Raw genomic sequence first — 23,367 nt, forward strand, 5'->3', positions numbered from 1 at the left:
CGCCTGCTGTAAACCTTTGGCTATACAAAAGCCAAAGAAAGACATAGACTCACATAGTTTCATGTGAAAAGACCTGTGTGAACAAAATATTGAATAATTCCTATTCAACCTCATGGTGTTGCCCAGCTATTGAAACAATAGCTGACCAAAATCACGCCTAGATATTTACTAAGAAAATCAAGGAATCTGATGGTTCTCATAAACTGCTTTGAAAAGTTGGACTGACATATGTAATAGCAGTGTTTAAGCATAAAGTTGGGTGAAATATCACTCCTAGGACCCTTTTCATTCTTTATACATATGCCATTAATTGAAGCTTAAAGAACAGTACAATGGCTCTCCATTCAAGTCCTTTATACCAGATTCTATAGTGGTTGCGAAGTTTTAATTATATGTACTAGAGACTACCAGTTAAACTTTCTTTAAGATTTATCACACATGGTCAGCTAGTACTCATGTACTTGAAAATAATTCATCCTTTCTGCCACAGTACAACAAACATAAAAAAAAAAATATAATATGCTGCTTATTATTTTATTGTATTTTCTGACGCTACCTCTACGGGAAGCAAACCCTCTAGAAAAGAGGCAGATAATAACACAAGAAGGTGAGCATAAAGGCACACCAAATGATCCACTCTGGTCTTTTATGTTTAAATTCCTTTTGTATCATACATTCTGAAAGTTTGTAACAAAAGGCTAGTGATTCAGCCACTGCTTTGGCACTTATTAATTTATTATTATTATTATTATTATTATTATTATTATTATTATTATTTACTTTATGTACTCTTTCCAGATTCACTAAGGAAGAAAATTATGTGCATTTGGTGTTGTGAATATGCCACTGCATTGTAAAATTTGCTTTTTCACTTTTCTTCTGATGCTAGATCTTTTGTATTGTCCAGCACTAAATTTTTCTCTAAATACTTAATAACTGAGAGAAAAGAGTAAAGTATAAAAATCTTTAGCATCAAATATTTGTCCTTTCTTGTAGGAATGAAATTTAGTGAGCAGTCCCTACTGTCACCAGCAATAACAGTTTTGTTTCTTACAAGGTCATCCTCCTACCTCCTGCTAAAAGTAATTTAGACAAACTTGTGAGGAAACAGCTATGGATAAAATAGAACAGCCATCACTTGTATATCATTATATATATCTGACTTTAAAAAGGTGAGTGACTAACAAAGGGCATCCTGTGGCTCTTTCTATCATTAAAATATTCCAGAGTCACTTTAGGTATATTTGTGAGGACTCCACAGCAGCTCTTTCCTCCTGAACTCTAGGTAAAGGGATCATAAGGCAAGTCTGTGATCTAAATGTAAAATCTTAGTGCAGAGAAGATACTCTCAAAATTCAGGAAGTGATTTATAGCTGTAAGACTAAGAAGACAATCTTTGCATCAATGGATTCAATGGATGATAACCTGTTGTAGGTTTTGAACAAGCTAAGACCCTAAGAAAGACTCTTTGTTTTGAAACACAGCTACGGATTGCTGAGATGCTTTAAGACATTGAATTCTTCCACATTCAGCAATCAGACATATAAATTCTTAAGTATCTTTTTATATTCAGATATATATTCACATTTTTATATTCACATTCACAGTTTATACAAATCAAAGTAATAATTGTGGTTGTGCAGAATTTCCCTCCCCTCCCCTTCCCCCTTTTTCTGTCTGTACCATTGTCATTCCTGTATAGTATTAACAATTTTTCAGACTTCTGAATTCATCCCCAGGAATATCTGGTCAAATAGAATTTGGGAAATGTGAAAAGTTCATAAATTTTACCTAGGAAAGTATACCAGTGAGAGTATTTCAAAAGAAAAACTGTCTTAAACATGTAAACATGTAAAACATGTAACGCTACTTCTAACCATATACCCAGGTAAAGATAATGGTGCCTAATGACTATTTAAGATAATATCAAATCTATATCGATTTTCCAGACAATATATTTCATGTGAATATTTCTGGTTAAAATATGACAGTGGACAATTTGGATAATGACAGACATTTTATGCATCTTTCTAGTCCCATCTTAATGTGTTATTTTTGGAAACCAACTAATGCCATCGGATATTTGCAAAGTGGGTCACAAGTTAATTAACAGTCTGTAGAAATGGCAAACTTAATTAACATTGAGGATTTATTTTTCCCTTGTAAATACAGTTATGCAACTTGAGAACTGTAGTTAGTGAAATGAATGTATGAAATGTAGCAATAGGCCAGGAGGAATGCAGTGAATTATCACACACTTTGCTAAACAGTGGCCTATTAAATAACTTTCTAATTGAAATGGAATTAAGAGACATGCAACATTGAAAGTAGATTTAAATATCAATAATTTGAAATGTAATTTTAGTGAATGAGTTCAGTAGTAACTAGACAGAAAAAAAAAATATACTGAATCTTATTTTCAGAATTTCAGAGGCAAGAGAGAAAATGTTTTATGCTGTATTTTATGGCATATAATAAGGCTGGAACTTCTTATGTGCAAGTAGTATTAGAGACTTTCTTTCTATTATAATGAAAAAGAAAAATCACAGTATCATGGCTTGCTATAGGCCAAATATATGCCACATTTTGGACTTTTTAAAGAACTCTTGAAATAAGGGACATGAGAGATCAGGGAGCCATTTGAATTGCAAGTCTCCTTAGTAGATTTTTTTTTTTCCAATGTCATATCTTCAAAATGGTGAGAAAGTATAATTTACTTTTTTGGTAAATAAAAACGTGAAATTCCTCTTACAGGATTTGAAACCATGTGTCTTTAGACTTAAGACTGACATTTCTCAAAAGAACTTTACTTGCCACATATAGGCTTGTTGCCTATAGTTTATGTTTGTATGCATAGCCAAGTGGAAAGCAAATTTTCAAATTTTTTACTTTAAGATGAGACATCAAAGCGAGGTGTATGTTGAAAGCTAGCAAAAATCTTTCCCTTCATTTGCCATTTTCTTCAGTATTTTCATCTTCAATAACTATGATCAAAACACACTTTGAAATTACACATTAAAATATTTAATGTAAAATTTAGTGATTAAACAACAACACTGTATTTCCTGTCAGGTACATGACAGACAGCTGATTTTGCATAGCACAGGCCAATAATGTTAAAAATGGAAGAATAGTGAAAGAATTAGAAAGAACTGCTTTTCTTGTCTTTAGGCAATATTTGGCAGAGACAGATATGGGAGGTCAACAAATAGGTATGTACCTTGGGGAAGCTGTAATGAATAGAAAGGAATGGACAACAGGATGTCAGAAACCATATAATTCATGAACTACCATTCATTCAGGTGTCATTTACAAAACAAGGGTTTTTGTTCTCATGTTGCTAAAAATTCTGTTTTCCATTTTCATGGTAAATTGTTTAGATCTACTTCAGACAATCCAGAGGCAGACGCCTAATTTAAAAAGCTTAGATCTCAGTTGTGTTCATCACAATGGAAATGGCAAGGCATGCTTAGGGACAGAAAATATTTCTCACTTCCTACACAGCTCAGTCTCCCTGACCAAAGTAGGTTTGCCTTCTGGCCAGATCTAGGGTCTGGAGGAGAGACAAAGAGCACACAGTTCAAATGAGATGGGTAAAGTTATTAGGTACTTGATTCAAATGATTTAATATAGCATTTTATAAAGTCATGATCCAGTTATTATGCATAACAATTTGTCAGGCATCATTTCAATATGACCTCTACGCAGTCTTACTCCACTAAAAATGTGTCTTATTTTAGCTATTAATGAAAGTGGAATAAATATTAATACTACAACTCCTTAAATGCATTAACTCACATTCCTGCAGATAAAATGTGTACAAATTTACAGTTAGTATATATCAGCCAAAATTAAGCTGCACTACTTTTATCAGTAATCCCAGCCCTGGAATTTGTGAGCAATTCCAGGGATGAAGGCTGGTGTAAATAGATTGAATGACATGAGTTAAAGGAAGAACTGAAGAAAAATAGTAGGAACCTAAAGACAATTTCAGGTCATGAGACAGAGTGAACAAGGTACCTGCTGTTGGAAATAAAACTTGCATAAAATCTGATGTCTTGGTAGGAAGAATTGATTGGCAATTAAAGAGGAGTTAGAGACAGAATCTGAGTTGTAAAGGTTCTGTAAATTGATCGTGTTGGTTAGGAAAAAAGTAACTCAGTGTCCAATTCTCATCTAACAAGAATACATGTATTGCTAAAGTAAAATGTGGTGAGCTTTCCATCAGATTACAGAGAAAAATAATGTACTTACCTACAAGATACAAAAGTTAACAATACTTCATTGAAGTATTGCCAATCAAAACATATATATCAGAGATGGATAGTTATGTACTTATTGTTAGCCCTACATCGTTAGAAGTGAGGAAGTATCTCACGGATGTTCAGACCTGAACTAATGGCAACAAGGAAAATGCTAGGATTTGATGACATGGGTCTAGGACATTCATATTTCCTTCACTCTGAAATAAGATGAACAGGAAATTCCAAATCTTAGAGTGAATGTCTTGCTTTTTAAATCATTTTTGAAAGAAGGCTACACAAAGAGAGCTTTGTCCCTTCCCAAACCTATAAAAGCATCTCAAGTAATCATCAGATCATGTAAATTTGATAGGTAAATGGCTTGTTTTTAGAGCAGGGTGTCTTAGTCATGATGAAGACCAAATAACTACAGCATCTCCCAGAACCTTATCTCCATTTTCCTTCTCCTCTACAACACTCTTAGTTCTTTCGGGTCTCTCCTGCTGTGCAATAGACAGGAGTTTCTGCATCAGATGTCACTGACCCAGAGTTACATGAGCTGCAGACACAAGCTGTCACAAGATGTGACAGGCCTGATGTCAGATTCCTGTTGTGGCCCCACTGCCCCTTTTCTTAAAGCACACTGAGGCTCTGAAAGGAATTACAAGGTTACAGTAGCTTTTGTTTGAATACAGTCTGAACAAGAAACTATTTTGAATAAGGATAGATTAAAGACTGTGATACGGTAGAAAGGCTTTGAAATAAATCTTCTCATCTACCACGTCATTGAAAATTTCCTGGTTTATGGAACCATCTTGCAGTCACATCTGAATCTTTTGGAAAACCACCTCTCTTCAGCTAGTTAGGCACTGTGTCTGCTCTCCTCTTTCTGCAAGTCTTGGTCTGCATAGACATCTGTTTTTCCTGTTCTCACTACTGCTCTCAGGGAAGGAGACATCTCCTCCAGAAGTCTCCTTTAGAAGCAGCCATCTCCTTCATCTCTTCCTTTGTTTGAATCACATACCCTTCAGCTAAAACAAACAAGAAGACACCATTTTCCTGCCCAGCTTAAAAGTACACCATCTACAGTTCTTTACTAACAAAAGGATTGTGCTATTGGACTTGCCAGCCATCATTCTGGGAAGAACAAGTAATTTAATTTCCTTCAATGTTCTGTGAAAGAAAAGTATAAGTTAATAGCTTTGACCAGTGAAATGCCTATCTTGGATCTGTTGTCAGTTGTCCAGTAGGGGTTATTGGAGAAGGAGACTGAAAGACAAAGAGGTAGCCAAACTGATGCTTGGAAAGTTTGGAGTAGCATATGCAAGAGAATTATTAAGCTACGCTTTTATTTTCTATATCATAAACAGTTTTATTCATACCTATTGTTATTGTCCTACTGTTCATGATGCAATGCATTTTACTGAGAATATACAGTGTTTAATTTCTTATTGAATTCTAATAGATTGAATGTATATTTTATTTTTTTATTTTTTTAGAAGTTTAGAGACTTTCTGTGTTTAGGAAAAAAAAGAAACAAAAAATGAAGACTGATATATATACAGACACAATAAACACACAATTATCCTTTTATTTATACACACCAGTTAACAACACTTAGCTACCACAGAAAAGTGTCTTTCAGTTTATATCTAGATCGTTCAATCTGCTTTTTATATATAAGACTGCATCCATTCACAAGGAATAATTACTAAGTTTTCTCTCTATGTGGAAGCTGTGTGTACTTTATTCTCTCAAATCACAGCAGTACAAGTAATCAGTCCATTGTTCTCATATAAGCATACAACTATGATTTTTTTTATATATATATTCGTTAACTATGATTCAGGTAGAGAAACATCAAATTTACTGAACATAAATGCTTCACCCATGAACATGCAAAACCTAAGAGACTGTCAGGATGGGTATAGACAATGCCAGACTTCCAGAAAACATTAGAAAGTCTACACCGATACTTATCTATTCTGCATCATTTAGCTCAGTTCTATTGGAAAAGCCAAGTCTTTCTGGTAAGTTGGTCTGGTAAAGATTTCCTCTGGTCCACATCTGTGATCACAATAAATGTTAATTCAGGTGTATGTGAAAGCTTTGTGTAAGTTTGTCCAAGATAGATAGAAAAAGTAATCATGGACATACAGAAAAAAAAAACATTTGAGATAGCTCCTATCAAGAAAGACTTTCTTCTCTGCTTGCCTGTATCAGGGTCTATAAGAACTTGGGATCATTAAATAGTAAATGAAGAAAGATTGGAAAGAGATTTTTAGACACAAGCAAGAAAGCCTAAATCAGTTTAAAATGTAAGAACCTCTTCTGGAAAACCACTGTTTCCTTTTATGAGAGTTTTTGCTAAATGAACAGGAAAAGGGGTCAAACAACTTCATGCTGATACAGTTCAGAACTCCAGAAATGTAATGTGCTGTCCTGTAGGCCACTGTTACTGCTTGCTTTCTTGTGTCTTTTAGAGGAGTGTGAAGCAGGGCAGAGAAGTGTGTATCAGTGACTCAGAAATAAGATTGCAGTTATGTTGCTGTGGGCCGTACCAGCAGGCAACACCTCAGGCAACACATCTTTTTCCATGTACAGTTTCCATTGATATCTGATAGATAATCTGTCCATCAGATGTCTTCAGCAGAAGTGATTCAAATGGATATCTAATCACATAAAACTACTATTAGTGGTGACTTAGTTTCCAGGTAACATATTAATCAAATCTACACATGAAGTGTGAAAGGGTGAGTTAAATCTTTCAGTTTTTGCAATACAATTTTCACGAATGTATAATACTAAACCTTTCCTAAGGATCTCATTTTAGGATGTCATTCTGAAGCCACGTGTCTTATGGGGACCAAGTTCTGTGGTGCACAGTTTATCCTAAGTCGCAGTTGGCATCTCAAGCTATCTCAGCTTGACTGGCTCCTGAAGTTGGAAGTATGCAGAAAAAATTCAACAATGCACTCCACCAGTCTTACAGCATTCAAGCTTGAGACCAACAGATGACAGAGACTATCCTGAGCAACATGGTCTGAAAATGGTATGTTTCATTATATACCTTCCTATGGGTCACAGACAGGGATCTACGAGTATGATGTGGCTTGTCTGGGTTAGTGAGGCATGATTGTCTTATGCAAGCAGAGTACTGTAATCAAGGGGAACTTTTTCTAACAGAAAAGCATCTGAAAGATCCAAAGACAGCACTTTGAGCTGCCGACAGCATTAATACTAGGATAATTACATGTGTGCTGCACTAAGACTATCTATATAATGAGTTGTTTCTGCAATCTCAGATCCTTCTTGCCCAGATCCTTCTTCTGCCCAGCATAGTGGGCTGTGTTCTCTTTAATGCTGTGCAAACTTGTGGATCTTGGTAGCTCCTCACTGCATGGGAACTGCTGGTGCTTTCACCTGTTCTTGCACTTGCTCTGCACATTTGTTAGGCATGACACTTTTTGGGCAGAGGGGCTGGTTCAGATCATGTAGGGCAGGTTTCTCTCCTGTCTTAACTGCAGTGATCCTTCCAATTTGCTGTTGGCCAGCAGTCCTGCTCTCACCAGTTCATTATGGAGGGAAAGATCCATTTGCATGTTGCTGCCTCAGGCATGACTGGGATATTCTGGGTGTTCTCCATCTGTCATTGCTGGGTGTAAGAAAGTCCAGAGCTGAGGCCCGTGCCATCAGAAAGCAGAGGTACAAACCGACCCAGGGTTTGTTTGCAGGGCGAGGGAAAGGCAGCAGGACTGTGGTGTCCCAAGGCCCTTACCTGTCCAGGTAGCAGAGTCTCCTGTGGTGGGGTCAGTCTGTGCTTGTGGGTGCCCCTGTGAAGCTGCAAGGGAGTGTGCACTGTGAGCTTCAGCTTGGAGTGTCATGGTGTCTCTGTTGGCAGCTGGCCACTTGGTTACAACTCATGTAAAGAAAATCAGTAAGACAGCCTTTAATTGAAGGCAGTCCTGTTCACACGTGTTCTTTGACTGCTTCTACCACCAGTGCCAGCCTTTGCCACTTGCGGCCCTGTCTCTTTCCTGTGTTATCTTCACTGTCTTGTCTAGTTGTTGGAATTGAGGAGGTTTCTGTTCAACTGACTTTTTCCTCCATCTGAAGAAAGACCCAAGTTGCCAGAGCTGAAAGGCAGGAAAGCTGCAGAGCCTCCTACTTCAGTTCACAAGGTGTGTGGTGTCCCCAATGTTGAGAACAACATCCATCCAGCATTTGAGGACTGCATTCCATCAGACTCTGATCATCCTGCTCCCCCGGTGTGTGACGGTGCTCCAGCAGAACTTGAGGAGGTCTTCGATCTGGGGACCAGCCCACCCTAAGGACTGCCCTGTGTCATTTGGAGCAGCACCTTTCTCACACAATCCCTTTTCCTGAGGCTTTGTTTTTGTTCACAACTTGTGTAACAATGCCTTTAAGTGTCTGCCTCAGTTTTCTGTCCTTTTCTCTCCTGTCCTCTGCACCATCATGTTGGCAAAACCACAGGGTGGCACGGGCTGTGTTCCTGCTCTCTCATCTTCCTTTCATAGAAGGATGCTTTCCTCGATACCTCAGACACTGGTTTCTACAGAGGAAGATCGATTCTCTCAGTTGGTGGGCCTCTTCCAAAACTTTCTCCGCAGCCAAGACATGCAGGCCTGTAGGGAAGAGGAGAGGCTTTCTTTGTACTGCTTTTGACTCACATGCTGTGGAAACAGCATTTCTTTTATGAACAGCACAGTCTCATGACTTCCACTGAGTGAAAGTTACGATAATGCCACCAGTATCTCTCCCAATCTGTTTCTACTTACCACAAGGTGTAATTTGAGTACAAGTTAAGGCACGTTTTTCATACTGTCTGATGTTCAATCTTAACAAATAGTTAAGAACATTTTTGGAAGTCAAGCTTACCTGTAAGCACTGGAGCTTCTGAGTTGGTGGGGTTTTATTTCTATTTACTATTATTATTATGTTTTTAAGGGCTGGAAAGGGAGCTCAGAACCCACATGATTAGTTTCAATGAAAACAGACAAGCTGAAGGAAGTACTCAAACTCCTCAACATTAAAGAACTGTAGAACCCAGGAACACTTACCTGCCAGCTTCTGAACCTGAGTCACTTCCATGCTGCTTCACAATGAAGTCTCACCACCAGGGTTCTACTGTACTGAGAAAGCACCACCAACATAGCTAGCTCACAGAGTCACTAAAACTATTTCACACAGACGGCAGAAAACATGAAGAAAAAGCAGCCCACGGGGGAACACTAAACCCACTTCACCACAACAGCAGAAAAGCACCCTAGACAACCTGAGCCTCAAACTTCCCCTTCCTCAAGAAGGCAATTCCCCACACCTCCTCAAGCTTCCTATATAGCAAAGGTTAAATGACCCACACCTGGCAGATTTCACTTCACAAGGGTGGAGCCAAGAGACCTTATGGAATATGCTCCTCTACCTGGCTTCAGTCTTTTATGGTCAATTGCTCCTTATCACTAATAGAAATAACCTGACAAGGGGCTTAATGGTTAGAGTCAACCTAATGAATTAACTACAAAAGGTGCACAAGGGTCGTATTTCTGTTAGTCATTCTGTAAGGAAAATTAGTACAGAGCCTGTTAAAGTAAATAAATAAATAGATAGACAGATAGAGAAATAAAAGAAATAAAGAAATCAAAGAATAAAGAAAATGACCTTAAAGGCAAAATTGCTCTCATAGATTTTCATCTGTCTAGTCATGACAGATAAAGAATACAGCAATCAGAATTACTTTTCTTGTCATTAATGTTATTTAAATCTGCTTTTCTGAGATGTCTTCCTTATGTAGGACTTTTCAAAATCTAGCCCCGTGACCTCTGACTACACTATTTACTTCCACTGCCTATAAGCTATCACGTATAAATGCCAGAATCCAGATCCTCACTCACTATTCAGGTCAAGGACTGGGCTGAAGGTCTGGGCTTTGATTTGGTTACATGCTCACATTGCTGTTTCCTGGCAGGACATGGGAAGAAGATTGGCTGGCTTGGGGGAGCTTATGTACGTGTGGCTCTTAGGCTGCAGCCAAAGTGTTCCTCTAGATCTGGAAGTCTGAATAGGGTTGCAGTCTCCAAGCTCAGATACAGCCACATGTTAGTCTGGCGCAACTGATTTTTGTGTTCCTTGCACTGGCTCTTCCTTCACCTCCTCTTCAGAGGCAAGGACACGCGTCTATTTTATGCTCCTTTGTTAGTAAACAAACCAGGATAGCCTTTTTCTTCAAGTCAGTTAGATACTGGGCTACAAAGATGGCGAAGGGCCTAGAGGGGAAGACATATGAGGAGCGGCTGAGGTCACTGGGCCTGTTCAGCCTGGAAACGAGGTGGCTGAGGGGAGACCTCGTCGCAGTCTACAGCTTCCTTGCGAGGGGGAGTGGATGGGCAGATACCGATCTATTCTCTTCAATCCCCAGTGATAGGACCCACGGGAATACTGTCAACCTGAGGCAGGGGAGGCTTAGGCTAGACATCAGGAAGAGGTTCTTCACTGAGAGGGTTGCTGCACACTGGAACAGACTCCCCAGGGCAGTAGTCACTGCACCAAGCTTGTCGGCGTTTAAGAAGCATTTGGACTGTTCACTTGGTCACATGGTCTGAATTTTTGGGTACACCTGTGTGGTGCCAGGAGTTGGACTCGATGATCCTTAGGGGACCATTCCAACTCGGGATAATCTATGATTCTATACCCGCCTTTGGTTTCAGTGAGAATTCAGGCCCTGAAAACAACCAAAGTTTCTTCTGGGTGGTGGTTTTTTTCTGAACAGGGTAACTCCATTTCCCTTTTGAAGACTTACGAGGATGTAGTAACAAAAGTTACAAAGGCAGGAAACAGTACCTGAGGCATAGGCTACTTTGCAGCCGGCAGCAGACTATAGGTATGATATTCTCAGTGCAGACAAATATGATCTATGTAATGTGAAGTGTTCCGGCATGCTTACGCTCTGCCGAAGGCCAGAAAATGGGACCTTCATTTTAAGACTGTATGGAAAAGAAAACAGAAACAACCACAATAGAGAAGGAAGTTTTCCTTCACCTAAAGTTTATTATTATTTCGCAACTCCTGCAGCTGTCCACAAGAAATTTTGCCCCTGCTCCCAAACTCCCCCAAAGAAGAAAAAAAAAACAAAAACACATTGTGGCATAGAGGTATAATTTATAATTTCAGTTCACACCAGAAGACATTCTTCTCACTGAAGCACAGTTAAGCCCCACAAAGTGCCAAAAAAACTGCCAAAAAGTAATGCATTTACTAGTTTTACATGTTAGCATTATTTACTTGTCTGGTCTTGCCTGCAGGGCTTGATCTATCTGGCAGGGGAGGGGGGAACATGTAATACTGTGCAAGGTTGTTTGGGTGTATGACTGACAACACGACTTTAAAATTTTGAACCGTTTGTGTAGAAGCAAAATACAGAAGAGTACACTATCCCCAAGGGAAACGTAGAAACTACCCGTTGCTTCTCAGCTTTAAAGGTAAAAGGTGTAAGCATGCGTTAAGGTGTAAGAAAAAGTGTAATCAGCTCTTTGAGTACAATTCTTACGTATACAGGAACATTTTCCTCTCCAGTTTCCACCTTGGAGTGCAACATTTTTCATCATGCTCTTAGATGAGCATTCTGATTCTAACAGCGGTTCCTAGTGCAAATTGCCAGAGAAGAAAGAAGCAAACCTGTCCTGACTGCTTTGGACGGGACGGAGAGAGCAAACAAGCGTAAATGAAGAAAATAAACCTGTAGGAATGTCTTCAAAGAGTTGTCATTGTCCAACAGCTTTAAATGGGTTGAATCCTTGAAAGCTAATTAACAGAATCTCAGGTAGCATCACTGAATTTGAAGTAGGAAGAGAGACTTGCGTCGGTGCAGAGCCTCAGTCGCAGTTTAATCTGGCACAGCCTCTAACTTCACGAGAACGGAAGAGAAAAGCCTGTCTTTCTACCGTGTCAGCTACTGGCGGAGTTGGGGGAAGAAAAACCATTGCTAACATTAAAAAGTAAAGTTGTCTTAGGACATTCCACCCCATATGTAGTATTTAGGAGTAACCAGACTCCAAATGGAGGGCAAGATGAAACAGGAGAAGGTACTTGTGAGGCCTTCATTTACACGGCAATTGACTACGAAAAACAACCTGCAATGATTTACAAGTGCCTTACCCCATTCCCCCTTGAGACAGAAAAACGGGATTCCCACAGCACTTAAGGGGAGTGCAATCCCTCGCAGAATATGAGGGTCTGAGGTACACACACCACCGAGTACTGAAAAACCTTAAGACTAGGCAGCAGCAAACTCAGCTGAGAAGGGAGGAGGAGTCTCTTTGGACCTTCACGTGACAGAAGGGAAACTCAGATTTCAGCCCTAAGCAACTGCTCCTGGAGACAGGCTGGGAACTGGTTCTTTTTAACCCAGGGTCCATTTCAGCATCTTCAAAGACGGAGAAATGGTTGATGGCTCTGTTGAATCTTGTTGCAGGCGGAAAAAACTCATGTTCCTATGAGAAAAAAGAGCTTGGTGTCTTGCTTCGGTCCTAAAGATGAGTTTTGCAGTCAGATATAGCCCCTCCAAGACGAGCAGCTACCTTTACTTTGTGGAGCTCATATTCTGCATAAGAGATTTGCAGCTTCAAACTTCATAATATCTCCTCCCAATGAAGGCAGGAGGTTGCAGATGCAGAAAAGGGCAAGACAACTTCCCAAACTACATTGCATTGCCACAAAACTCCTTTAAGGTATTGCTGCCAGGGCACAAAACCCCTTTGCAAACCACCACAGATTAGACGTTACGGCAAAAACAGGTGGAGCGCATTGTTGACTTCTTTCTGCACACTTCCAACAATGTGTTGCGTGCTAAGTCACAGTGCCTTGAGAGCGCGGTAGACCTGGGGACCGGACCTGGGGACCGGACCTGGGGACCGGACCTGGGGACCGGACCTGGGGACCGGACCTGGGGACCGGACCTGGGGACCGGACCTGGGGACCGGACCTGGGGACCGGACCTGGGGACCGGACCTGGGGACCGGACCTGGGGACCGGACCTGGGGACCGGACCTGGGGACCGGACCTGGGGACCGGACCTGGGGACCGGACCTGGGGACCGGACCTGGGGACCGGACCTGGGGACCGGACCTGGGGACCGGACCTGGGGACCGGACCTGGGGACCGGACCTGGGGACCGGACCTGGGGACCGGACCTGGGGACCGGACCTGGGGACCGGACCTGGGGACCGGACCTGGGGACCGGACCTGGGGACCGGACCTGGGGACCGGACCTGGGGACCGGACCTGGGGACCGGACCTGGGGACCGGACCTGGGGACCGGACCTGGGGACCGGACCTGGGGACCGGACCTGGGGACCGGACCTGGGGACCGGACCTGGGGACCGGACCTGGGGACCGGACCTGGGGACCGGACCTGGGGACCGGACCTGGGGACCGGACCTGGGGACCGGACCTGGGGACCGGACCTGGGGACCGGACCTGGGGACCGGACCTGGGGACCGGACCTGGGGACCGGACCTGGGGACCGGACCTGGGGACCGGACCTGGGGACCGGACCTGGGGACCGGACCTGGGGCGAATCTCACAGGACCCCTTTCCCCGCCATTGTTTTTATTTACAACTCAGGTACCCATGCCTTGATCGGCAGCTTCCATTTTCCATCCTTTACTCTCACATCCTCTGCATGGTCACGCTCCTGAAACCACAGCGGGGCACCGGCGTTTGTCCCGCTCTGCTCTCTTCCTTTCACAGAAGGACGCTTTCCCCCATACCTCAGACACTGCTTTGTACAGCTTGGGAGGAAGATGTTCTCTCCGCACTGGTGGACCTATTCCAAATCTTTCTCCACAGCCGAGGCGCAGGCCTGTAGGGAACAGGAGAGGCTTTCTTCCTACTGCTTTTGACTTACGTGTTGTGAAAGCGGCATTTCTTTTAGGAACAGCACAGTCTCGCAACTTCCACTTAGTGAAAGTTACGATAACTCCACCAGTACCTTCCCCATCGGTTTCTACTCACCGCAAGGCATGACTTGAGTGCACATTAAGGCACCTTTTTCCACACTGCCTGTTGTCGAATCCTAACGAATAGTTAAGAACGTTCTTCAAAGTCAGGCTTACCTGTAAGCACTTGAGCTTCTGTGTTGGTGGGGCTTTCTTTTTAGCTTTCATTATCATTAAATTTGGAAGGGCTGGAAAGGGAGCTTAGAAGCCACGGAAGTAATTTCACTGAAAACAGACAAGGTGAAGGAAGTACTCAAACTCCTCAACATTAAAGAACTGTAGAACCCAGGAACACTTACCTGCCAGCTTCTGAACTTGAGTCACTTCCACACTGCTTCACAGTGACTTTGCACCACCAGGGTCTCACCGTACTGAGAGGGCACCAACAACGTAGCTAGCTCATAGAGTCACTAAAACTATTTCTCAGAGATGGGAGAAAACGTGAAGAAAAAGCAGCCCACCGGGGAACACGGAATCCGCTTCACCACAACAGCAGAAAAGCACCCTAGACAACCTGAGCCTCAAACTCCCCACCGGGAAGGCAATTCCCCACAAGTCCTCAGGCTTCCTATATAGCAAAAGTCAAATGATCCACACCTGGCAGGTTTCACTTCACAAGGGTGGAGCCAAGAGACCTCCTGGAATAGGCTCATCTACCTGGCTTCAGTCTTTTAAGCTCAATTGCTCCTTGTCACTAATAGAAATAACCTGACAAGGGGCTTAGTGGTTAGAGCTGACCTAATGAATTAACTACAAAAAGTGCACAAGGGTCATATTTCTGTTAGTCATTCTGTGAGGACAAGTAGTCCAGAGCCGGTTTAAATAAATAAATAGATAGATAGATAGATAGATAGATAGATAGATAGATAGATAGATAGATAAACAAACAAACGAAAGAAAAGACATCAAAGAAAAAAGAAAATGACCTTAAAGGCAAAATTGCTCTCATAGATTTTCATCTGTCTAGTCATGACAGATAAAGAATATAGCAATCAGAATTACTTTTCTTGGCATTAATGGTATTTAAATCTGCTTTTCTGAGATGTCTTCCTTATGCAGGACTTTTCAAAATCTAGCCCCGTGACCTCTGACTACACTGTTTACTTCCGCTGCCTATAAGCTATCACGTATGAATGCCAGGATCTGGATCGTCACTCACTATTCAGGTCAAGGACTGGGCCGAAGGTTCGGGTTTTGATTTGGTTACATGCCTACATTTCCTGGCAGATGATGGGAAGAAGATTGGCTGGCCTGGGGGAGCTCCTGTACACGTGGCTTTTAGGCTGCAGCCAAAGTGTTCCTCTAGATCTGGAAGTCTGAATAGGGTTGCAGTCTCCAAGCTCAGATACAACCACATGTTAGTCTGGCGCAACTGAGTTTTGTGTTCCTTGCACTGGCTGCGCAAGGAACCTCCTCTCCAGAGGCAAGGACGTGCGTCTCTTTCGTGCTCCTTGGTTAGCGTCGCATTAAGGGGTGTAGCTGATTAACCGTTATGGGACCGGTCGGATTCAGGGTACGGAACCTGTCGGATACACCAATAACGCGTTAACCGTCTGGGGTCCGGTCGGATATTCACCAATAACGTGTTAACCGTCTGGGGTCTGCTCGGATTCAGAACACTGAACTACCACGCTCACAGATTCACCAATAACGTATAACCACCCTTACCCTAGTTGCACTTAATGAGAGCTATGACAATGCAATCAAGTGTGATTTATTACAGCAACAGATAACCAGGTTCTTTGGATTGCCGGCGGTAGTGCCTGTCTGCAAAAGCAAGCTAGCATGCACGAAACACACAGGTGTTACAGGTGCGCAGCCTAGAAATTAATGCGCTAGAAAGATTTATAACTGTTATATATGGAGTGGTAATTCGTGTCGAGAAAATGGTTGATATTAATAAAGAAGGGGAAATTTGGGAATGTGGCCATGGGCGTTGGAAAGCCCCGTGGTTGAGATAACATTAGACTCTTAACGACCAGGCCATCAGGAATACAAAAGAGTTTAGAGGGAACAAAGAAGGGTGATTCAGGAGACTCCATGCAGTCTCAGGTTGGTTTCTTGTTCTCCACTTAAGGCGTGGATGTTTCTGGGTGTTTGCTGTTGTCCTTACATTCAAAGTCGTTTGAGCAATGAAAAGTTGTTTTGAAAAGAACTGCTGTGGAGAGAAGGCTATAAGAGGGGAGCCTGCCCTCAAGATAAAAAAAAAAAAAGGCAACACGATGAAGTTACATCAATAAAAAAGCTGGAAAAAGAAGGGAAGAGCAACAGGCTGGCAGAATGGAGACCAGGACAGGAACAGGCACTTTGATTGCCTCATGAAGATAGGTTCGGCCAAACTTGGCAAACTGCTCAGAGAAGCTCGTACAGAAAGTCGCTGGAAATAGGCGCACTGGAGCTGGAGAGAAGCTCGAGCTGAGAGAAGCGGACCTGTGCACACAACTGCCTCTCACTGGTAAGCAGTTGCGCGTTATGGGGAATCATTCGTCCTTAGGAACAAAGACCGTCCTGGTAACCTTACAGCTTATTCTCCTTATTAACAATTGGACAGTTTATGAGCCTCAAATATGGGACCAAACTGAGGTCAAGGTGTGGCACTCTGCAACTAAAAATGACAAGGTTGCAGTGGGATTTATCGGCACCTGGCGAGCAGCCTCTGAGGCCTTAAAGAGCCATGTGGAGCCACAATCACAAACGTGTGGCTTGCCAGATAGTGAGGGAGCTGCGGGCTCCTTTACTGATCCGACTACTACGCCACGGGCCCCTCTGCTGTTACAGCCATCGAAGGCTTTTGCTCTTACGCCCCCTGCTGACCTGAACGTGCCTTTTGACCCAGGCCTATTGGCCTTCACAAGGAGATGGATATGCTTTTCTTCGATCTGGGAAGAACGGGATACATAAGACCTGAAGACCGAGTTGCTTGACAACTTAAAGTGAGACACATCGCTCAAAAGGAATGGAGAATGGAGACTGTTAAGTCACGGAACTTAAAGGATTGTTTGTTACCTTTTCTGATCGTGCACATGTATAGGCGTCCTCGATTTTTATTAAGTTACGGAACTTAGAGGATTGTTTGCTACCTTTCCCGATTGTACGTATGTAGAGGCATACTTGCGTTTAGTATGTAAAGCAATGTTCTGTATATTTAGAATGTTAGATGTTTGTGTGTGAGTGTTGGTGGAGCGTAGACTCCCCGCACACCCAGCGCTGTTTACTTGCCTTTTATGCCTTTTATAGCTTTTATAGCTTTTAGAAATATTTGTTTTATAAATATTACAAACTTCAGATTGAGTTGAGACCTCATTTATAACAATAACCAAGTGTTCAAATCTCACCCAAAGGCATCCCAATGGGGGGGGGGGGGGGGGGGGGGGCGGGTGTTTGTGGAGGGGGAGGGAGAGAGAGAGTCTCAGCCCGTCGACTGATTGGTCCCAGGAGTCAGGAGGTCCTAAGGATGTTGTATTCCCTCGGGGTGGTATCTCCCCTAACATCCCCTCTCTCTTAGGCCAATTTATATTATTTTCTCTCTTTTGGGTGGAGCTTGAGTGGCTCTAGTCAAGCATATCTTAGTTATGATTGGTGAAAAGTTCTCCTGTCTCCGTTTAAAGTAATAGGCTCCGAGAAATTCAGAGCGCATGCTCGGTGAGGGGTGGTTGCTAGTAAACAAAGCAGGATAGATTAAAGCCTCTTTCTTCAAGTCAGTAAGATATTGGGCTACAAAGATGGCGAAGGGCCCAGAGGGGAAGTCGTATGAGGAGCGGCTGAGCTCACTGGGCCTGTTCAGCCTGGAAAAGAGGTGGCTGAGGGGAGGCATCATCGCAGTCTACAGCTTCCTCGCGAGCGGGAGTGGAGGGGCAGGTACCGATCTATTCTCTTCAGTCACCACTGATAGGACCCACGGCAATGGTGTCAGCCTGAGGCAGGGGAGGTTGAGGCTAGACATCAGGAAGAGGTTCTTCACCGAGAGGGTGGTCGCACACTGGAACAGGCTCCTCAGGGAAGTAGTCGCTGCACTAAGCCTGTCGGCGTTTAAGAAGCATTTGGACTGTTCACTTGGTCACGCGGTCTGAATTTTTGGGTACACCTGTGTGGTGCCAGGAGTTGGACTCGATGATCCTTATGGGGCCCTTCCAACTCGGGATAATCTATGATTCTATACCCACCTTTGGTTTCAGTGAGAATTCAGGCCCTGAAAACAACCAAAGTTTCTTCTGGATTATGTTTTTTCTGAATAGGATAACTTCATTTCCCTTTTGAAGACTTACAAGGATGTAGTAACAAAAGCAAAGGCAGAAAACAGCACCTGAGGCACAGGCTACTTTTCAGCCTGCAGCAGACTATAGGTATTGTTATAAATGACTGAGTCCCAAATAGGGTTACAATCAAAGTTTACAATTTATTAAAGGAATAGAGGTAAGCAAACAGCGCTGGGTGCGCTGGGAGTCTCTGCTCCACCTAGACGCACACCAGTTACATCAGGCGGCTGGTTTTTATGCTTCTAGGCTAATACATATTCATCACCACTTTTGGAAAAGGCAGGGTTCTTATAATTAGTTTCCCAGCACCCGAACCATCCCACGGATGCATACGTATCAGTCTCCGGTGGTCCCTCTGGGGTTTGCTGCTCGTACTGAAGACTCGTAGTCTTCCTCCCAGGCTTTGTCCTTCGGTCGTTCTTCAGCTTCCCCCCCCCCCCCCCCCCCCTCCTTATTTAGTAGTCTCTGGGCCAGATGTCAGAAAGCTGTGTCTCATGCAATAATCAGCAGTTATCTCAGAAAACTCCCCCCTATTCTCTTATCTCCCAGACCCGAGTCTCATGGTTTACCCTTCAAACCCTCTATTGACATGAACTGCTAGACCATTCTTTTGCAAGATACAAGAACTATATACACTAACCACTCTGTTTCTCTTGGACTTGTGGTTATTTATACAAGAGGATGTAAGACAGAAGGTCACATTTCTTTATGAGGCCCTAACATTGTTCCATATTGACACGAATCAGATGAACATATTTCACAGGATGATATTATAATTTCAGACAAATATGATCTACGTAGTGTGAAGTGTTCCGGCATGCTTACACTCTGCCAAGGGCCCGAAAATGGGACCTTCATTTTAAGACTGCATGGAAAAGAAAACAAAAACAACAACAACACAGAAGGAACTTTTCCTTCACCTAAATTTTATTATTACTTTGCAACTCCTGCAGGTGTCCACAAGAAATTTTGTCCCACCCCCTCCCCCCCAAAAACAAACAAAAAAATACATTGTGGCACAGAGGCATAATTTCAGTTCACACCAGTAGATGTTATCACTGAAGCACAGTTAAGCCCCACAAAGTGCCAAAAAACTGCCAAAACCTAATGTATTTACAAGTTAGTTTTATATGTTCGCATTATTTACTTGTCTCGTCTTGCCTTCAGGGCTTGACCTGTCTGGGGAGGGGGGGGGGGGAGGGCGTGGGAACATGTAATGCTGGCTGTTTGGGTTGTTTGGGTGTATGACTGACAACATGACTTTAAAATTTTGAACTCTTTGTACAGAAGCAAAATACAGAAGAGTACACTATCCCCAAGGGAAACATGGAAAGTATCCGTTGCTTCTCAGGTTTAAAGTAAAAGGTGTAAGCATTTGGGTAAGAATTTTTGGGTAGATCTGTGTGGTGCCAGGAGAGTTGGACTCAATGACCCTTGTGGGTCCCTTCCAACTCAGGATAGTCTATGATCATATCATTCTATAATAAGCTGAATCACCTTCTTGGTCTTCTATCAGCATCCATCAGGAATTTAAAGAGGACATACACCATCAAGACTCAAACTCACACCATAGACTGGAAAGAAAACCTCAGGTTTTGAACCAAGTGTTTACTCTGATATGCCTGAATGCGAGCTAGCAGGTGAGCCTCTTGAAAAAAATAATAATAATAATCTAACACCTCCTTTCTGAACACAGTAGGAAGGGTAAGAGTTGTAAAGACAGGTATTTATCCTGATAACTGTAAAATTCAATGGGAAAACTGCACTCAGTTGTGAGAAACCCAGGTGAAGAAAGATGTGGAAAGATTGGGTGCACTCTCCACAGCAAAGTGAGAATGACCCTCTGAGAACAAGACAAAAAGGGCTTGTTCTGTTTCCCAAGGAAGGGTGGTGAGGAAGTGGGACTGTAATCATGACCATGTCTTTGCTGTAAAGAGACACCATAAAATTATCTGTTTACTCTAGGGTTAGAATACAACGCTGTAGATACTGTCCACACACAGGTCATTAGGATGTACTTAGTCACATTATATGAATAATCCCAGTTCAAAGCAACACTCAGCAACAGCTCTTCAGTTATAAGAGAAAATACTTTTATTCAGCATTCTGTAAGGAAAGATATTTCATGAAACCTACAAGCAGCACCTTATACCTGTAATACAAAAAACATCCACAAAAATTACTACACACCATTTGAGATTCAATTTAATACAGGTATTGAAGAAAGCACATCTAGTTGCAGTTAATGAACAGCCTTGTTAATTACGGATATGGCTATAGCCCTTTGCTAGCAATGTTCTGGTTTCTCTGCATTCCTATTCTCCTTCTAAAACAAAAACAAAAACAAAAACAAAACAAACAAACAAAAACAAACAAACAAACAAACAAACAAACACAGTTCCTTAATGTGCTGTCTTGCAAACACTATAGTGAAATCACATCCAGGTCTACTGAGTTACACTGCACCTTTTGTATCATCATACACCAGATGAAGGTTTGGCAAGCTGCCCACATCCAACAAGCTGTTAGAGTGTTCATCCTCTTCCCAGTGCATTTACACAGGTTCATGGACCACACAACAAATGGGGACTGAGGTCTGGGCCTGACATGGCCTCCGGACATCCCCAAGGTCCTGCTTTTCTTCAGTGGGGCCTTTTAACAGAAGCAAAGAGGCAGAGGCTCAGCTCAACTCCTCTCACAGTTAGTTACCATGCCTCTTCTCCAAGGGGTTTCTAAGGTGTCCTCCTGGAAAACCTTCAGAAGCACAAACGGTAGAGAAGGGCTTATCCCTGGAAAGCAAGCTAATCCCCAGAGACACTTCTCTTCAGGCTTCTAGCCCATTCTTCTAAGCATGTGAAGCAGCAGATTCATCTGAGCAACAGCAGAACAGCAATGTGAGCTCAAAGCCAGCTGAGAGAGAAGGGAAGAATCCAAACCTCAGTCCTTTCTGACATTTCATAGACCCAAACTTTCTGACATCTGGCCCAGAGACTACTAAATAAGGAGGAGGGGGGGAGTGGAGGGAGGCTGAAGAACGAACCCCAGAGGGACCACCGGAGACTGATATGTATGCATCCGTGGGATTTTTATGTTTATTCATTTATTGTTTACATGGAATTGTCATTCTTATTTTCTTCTTAACTTGTATGCATGGTGAATGCTTATAATTTGCTAACTTGACAGTTTTCAACGTTTCTAGAAATTAATTTAGAAAAAGAAAAAATAAAAAAAAATAATAAAATTTAGTTACATTAGTTACATACAATTTTTTTTTTGTGTGCTTTTCTGTATGTACTTTTTGCCTTGGGATGTTCTTTTGTGACAGAAACATGACCATAAGAATGTATTTTCAGAGTTGAAATTTACTATGTAAAAACACTATTCCTGAGATAAACTGAATTCTGATCTTTTGTGGACATAATTTCATATTTAGGAATATGATAATATTTGTGTAACAGGCAATAGAAATACGCTGTTGATCATAAATCAGTTACTTGATACTTGGCAGCTTCTTGAGGCAGACACTGCTACGTGACATCCAAAACATGCAATATAACACTGTAATAAAATCTGTATACTTATATAAAACTGTAAAATATGTGACAGACAAAGTATTTCAAAAAATGCAGCAGCATTACTTACTCGTGGTTTTTAAGGATCTGTTTTATGAGCAAACAAATGATACCACAAGGCTGAACTTTGCTGACATTTCAGGGTATTATATGAAGCTCAGTAGTGTCTTCATATTATTCAGCCTGCTTGTCTGTGTTAGAGATGTGCCCTTAAGTTTGTATTTTTAGAGCTGACCAGCTAGGATGACATGATTTTTGTGTGAATAATATCCCCTTCTAGATCAGATTATTGGTCTAGATGGACCCTTTGTCTTTAGCTATGTTGCAGTTGTTTTGCCTAAAGTTTGGACATTGATTAAAATATAAAATTACATTATCCATACACGGTACTAAAATACTATGATGTGATGCTCAACTGTATAGTGTATATACACATCGTGGTATGACAATGTGCCTAGCTGTAAATGGTTTATCAGATCAGAATTAACCAATGGCAGAAGCAAGGAAACTAACACAGAAACTCTCAAAATCTGCTTGAAGTTCAGTAACAAACTTCTGTAGTTAATCTGTACATCTTTTCTGTTACAGGAAGAATGGCCGAAAACATGACAGACATGTATGGTCAGATCATGCTCTCTTTTATTACCTGAATAGCCTGACTTTTATAGCAAACTTAACAGGGGCAGATAGTGTCTCACACAAGATTATTGGTCAAAAGCACTCAGACAAACAACTGCAAGAAAACAACCCTACCTGCAAGAAAACAACCCCCTTGTGATTAGCAGTCACGTAGATCCCGTCCTTGAAGCCAGCTCCTGGCAACAATATTTTTCTAAATTCCTCAATTGGGCGATGTGGGAACACTGTCATGGGAACTTCTCATAGTCATCCTCGTAGCTTGGTTTGCTCAGCTGCAGCAAGTCATGGGATCTTTGCTGCTTCAAAAATCCCTCAACACTTTTCAATGAGTTCAAAGGACTTTGAATAGCCCCCACTGAATTTTACTGTGTAAAGTTGATTTGAACACAGATTTTACTCTGCGGCTTAATATTTTACTTATACTTAAAATAACTTTTTTTTCTTTTTTTTTCTTTTTTTTTTTTTTCTTTTTTTTTTCCCTCAGTATAATAAAACAGAAAATGCTTTCCAATGCTAGTTATGGTAGTACAGACATATGTTTATAACCTCGTTAAACTTGTCACACTTTAGTTTTTATGTTTTATTATTCATAAATAGGGGCTTCCAGCTGAATGAATGTACATATATATTAATTTCTATGAAGTAG

General features: G+C 41.9%; 1 long non-coding RNA gene across 1 annotated transcript; it reads right to left on the reverse strand.

The window, feature by feature from the left end:
- Window positions 1-5,812: 5,812 nt before the first annotated feature.
- LOC311424613 lies at window positions 5,813-9,608 on the reverse strand. The gene is made up of 2 exons (XR_014686134.1): window positions 9,323-9,608; window positions 5,813-8,887 (listed from the first exon to the last, which is right to left on the reverse strand). It is a non-coding gene; the product is annotated as an uncharacterized lncRNA (long non-coding RNA).
- Between the last annotated feature and the right edge of the window lie 13,759 nt (window positions 9,609-23,367).

This window comes from Aythya ferina, assembly GCF_964211825.1.
Source record: "Aythya ferina genome assembly, chromosome: 1".
Classification (NCBI taxonomy): Eukaryota; Metazoa; Chordata; class Aves; order Anseriformes; family Anatidae; genus Aythya; species Aythya ferina.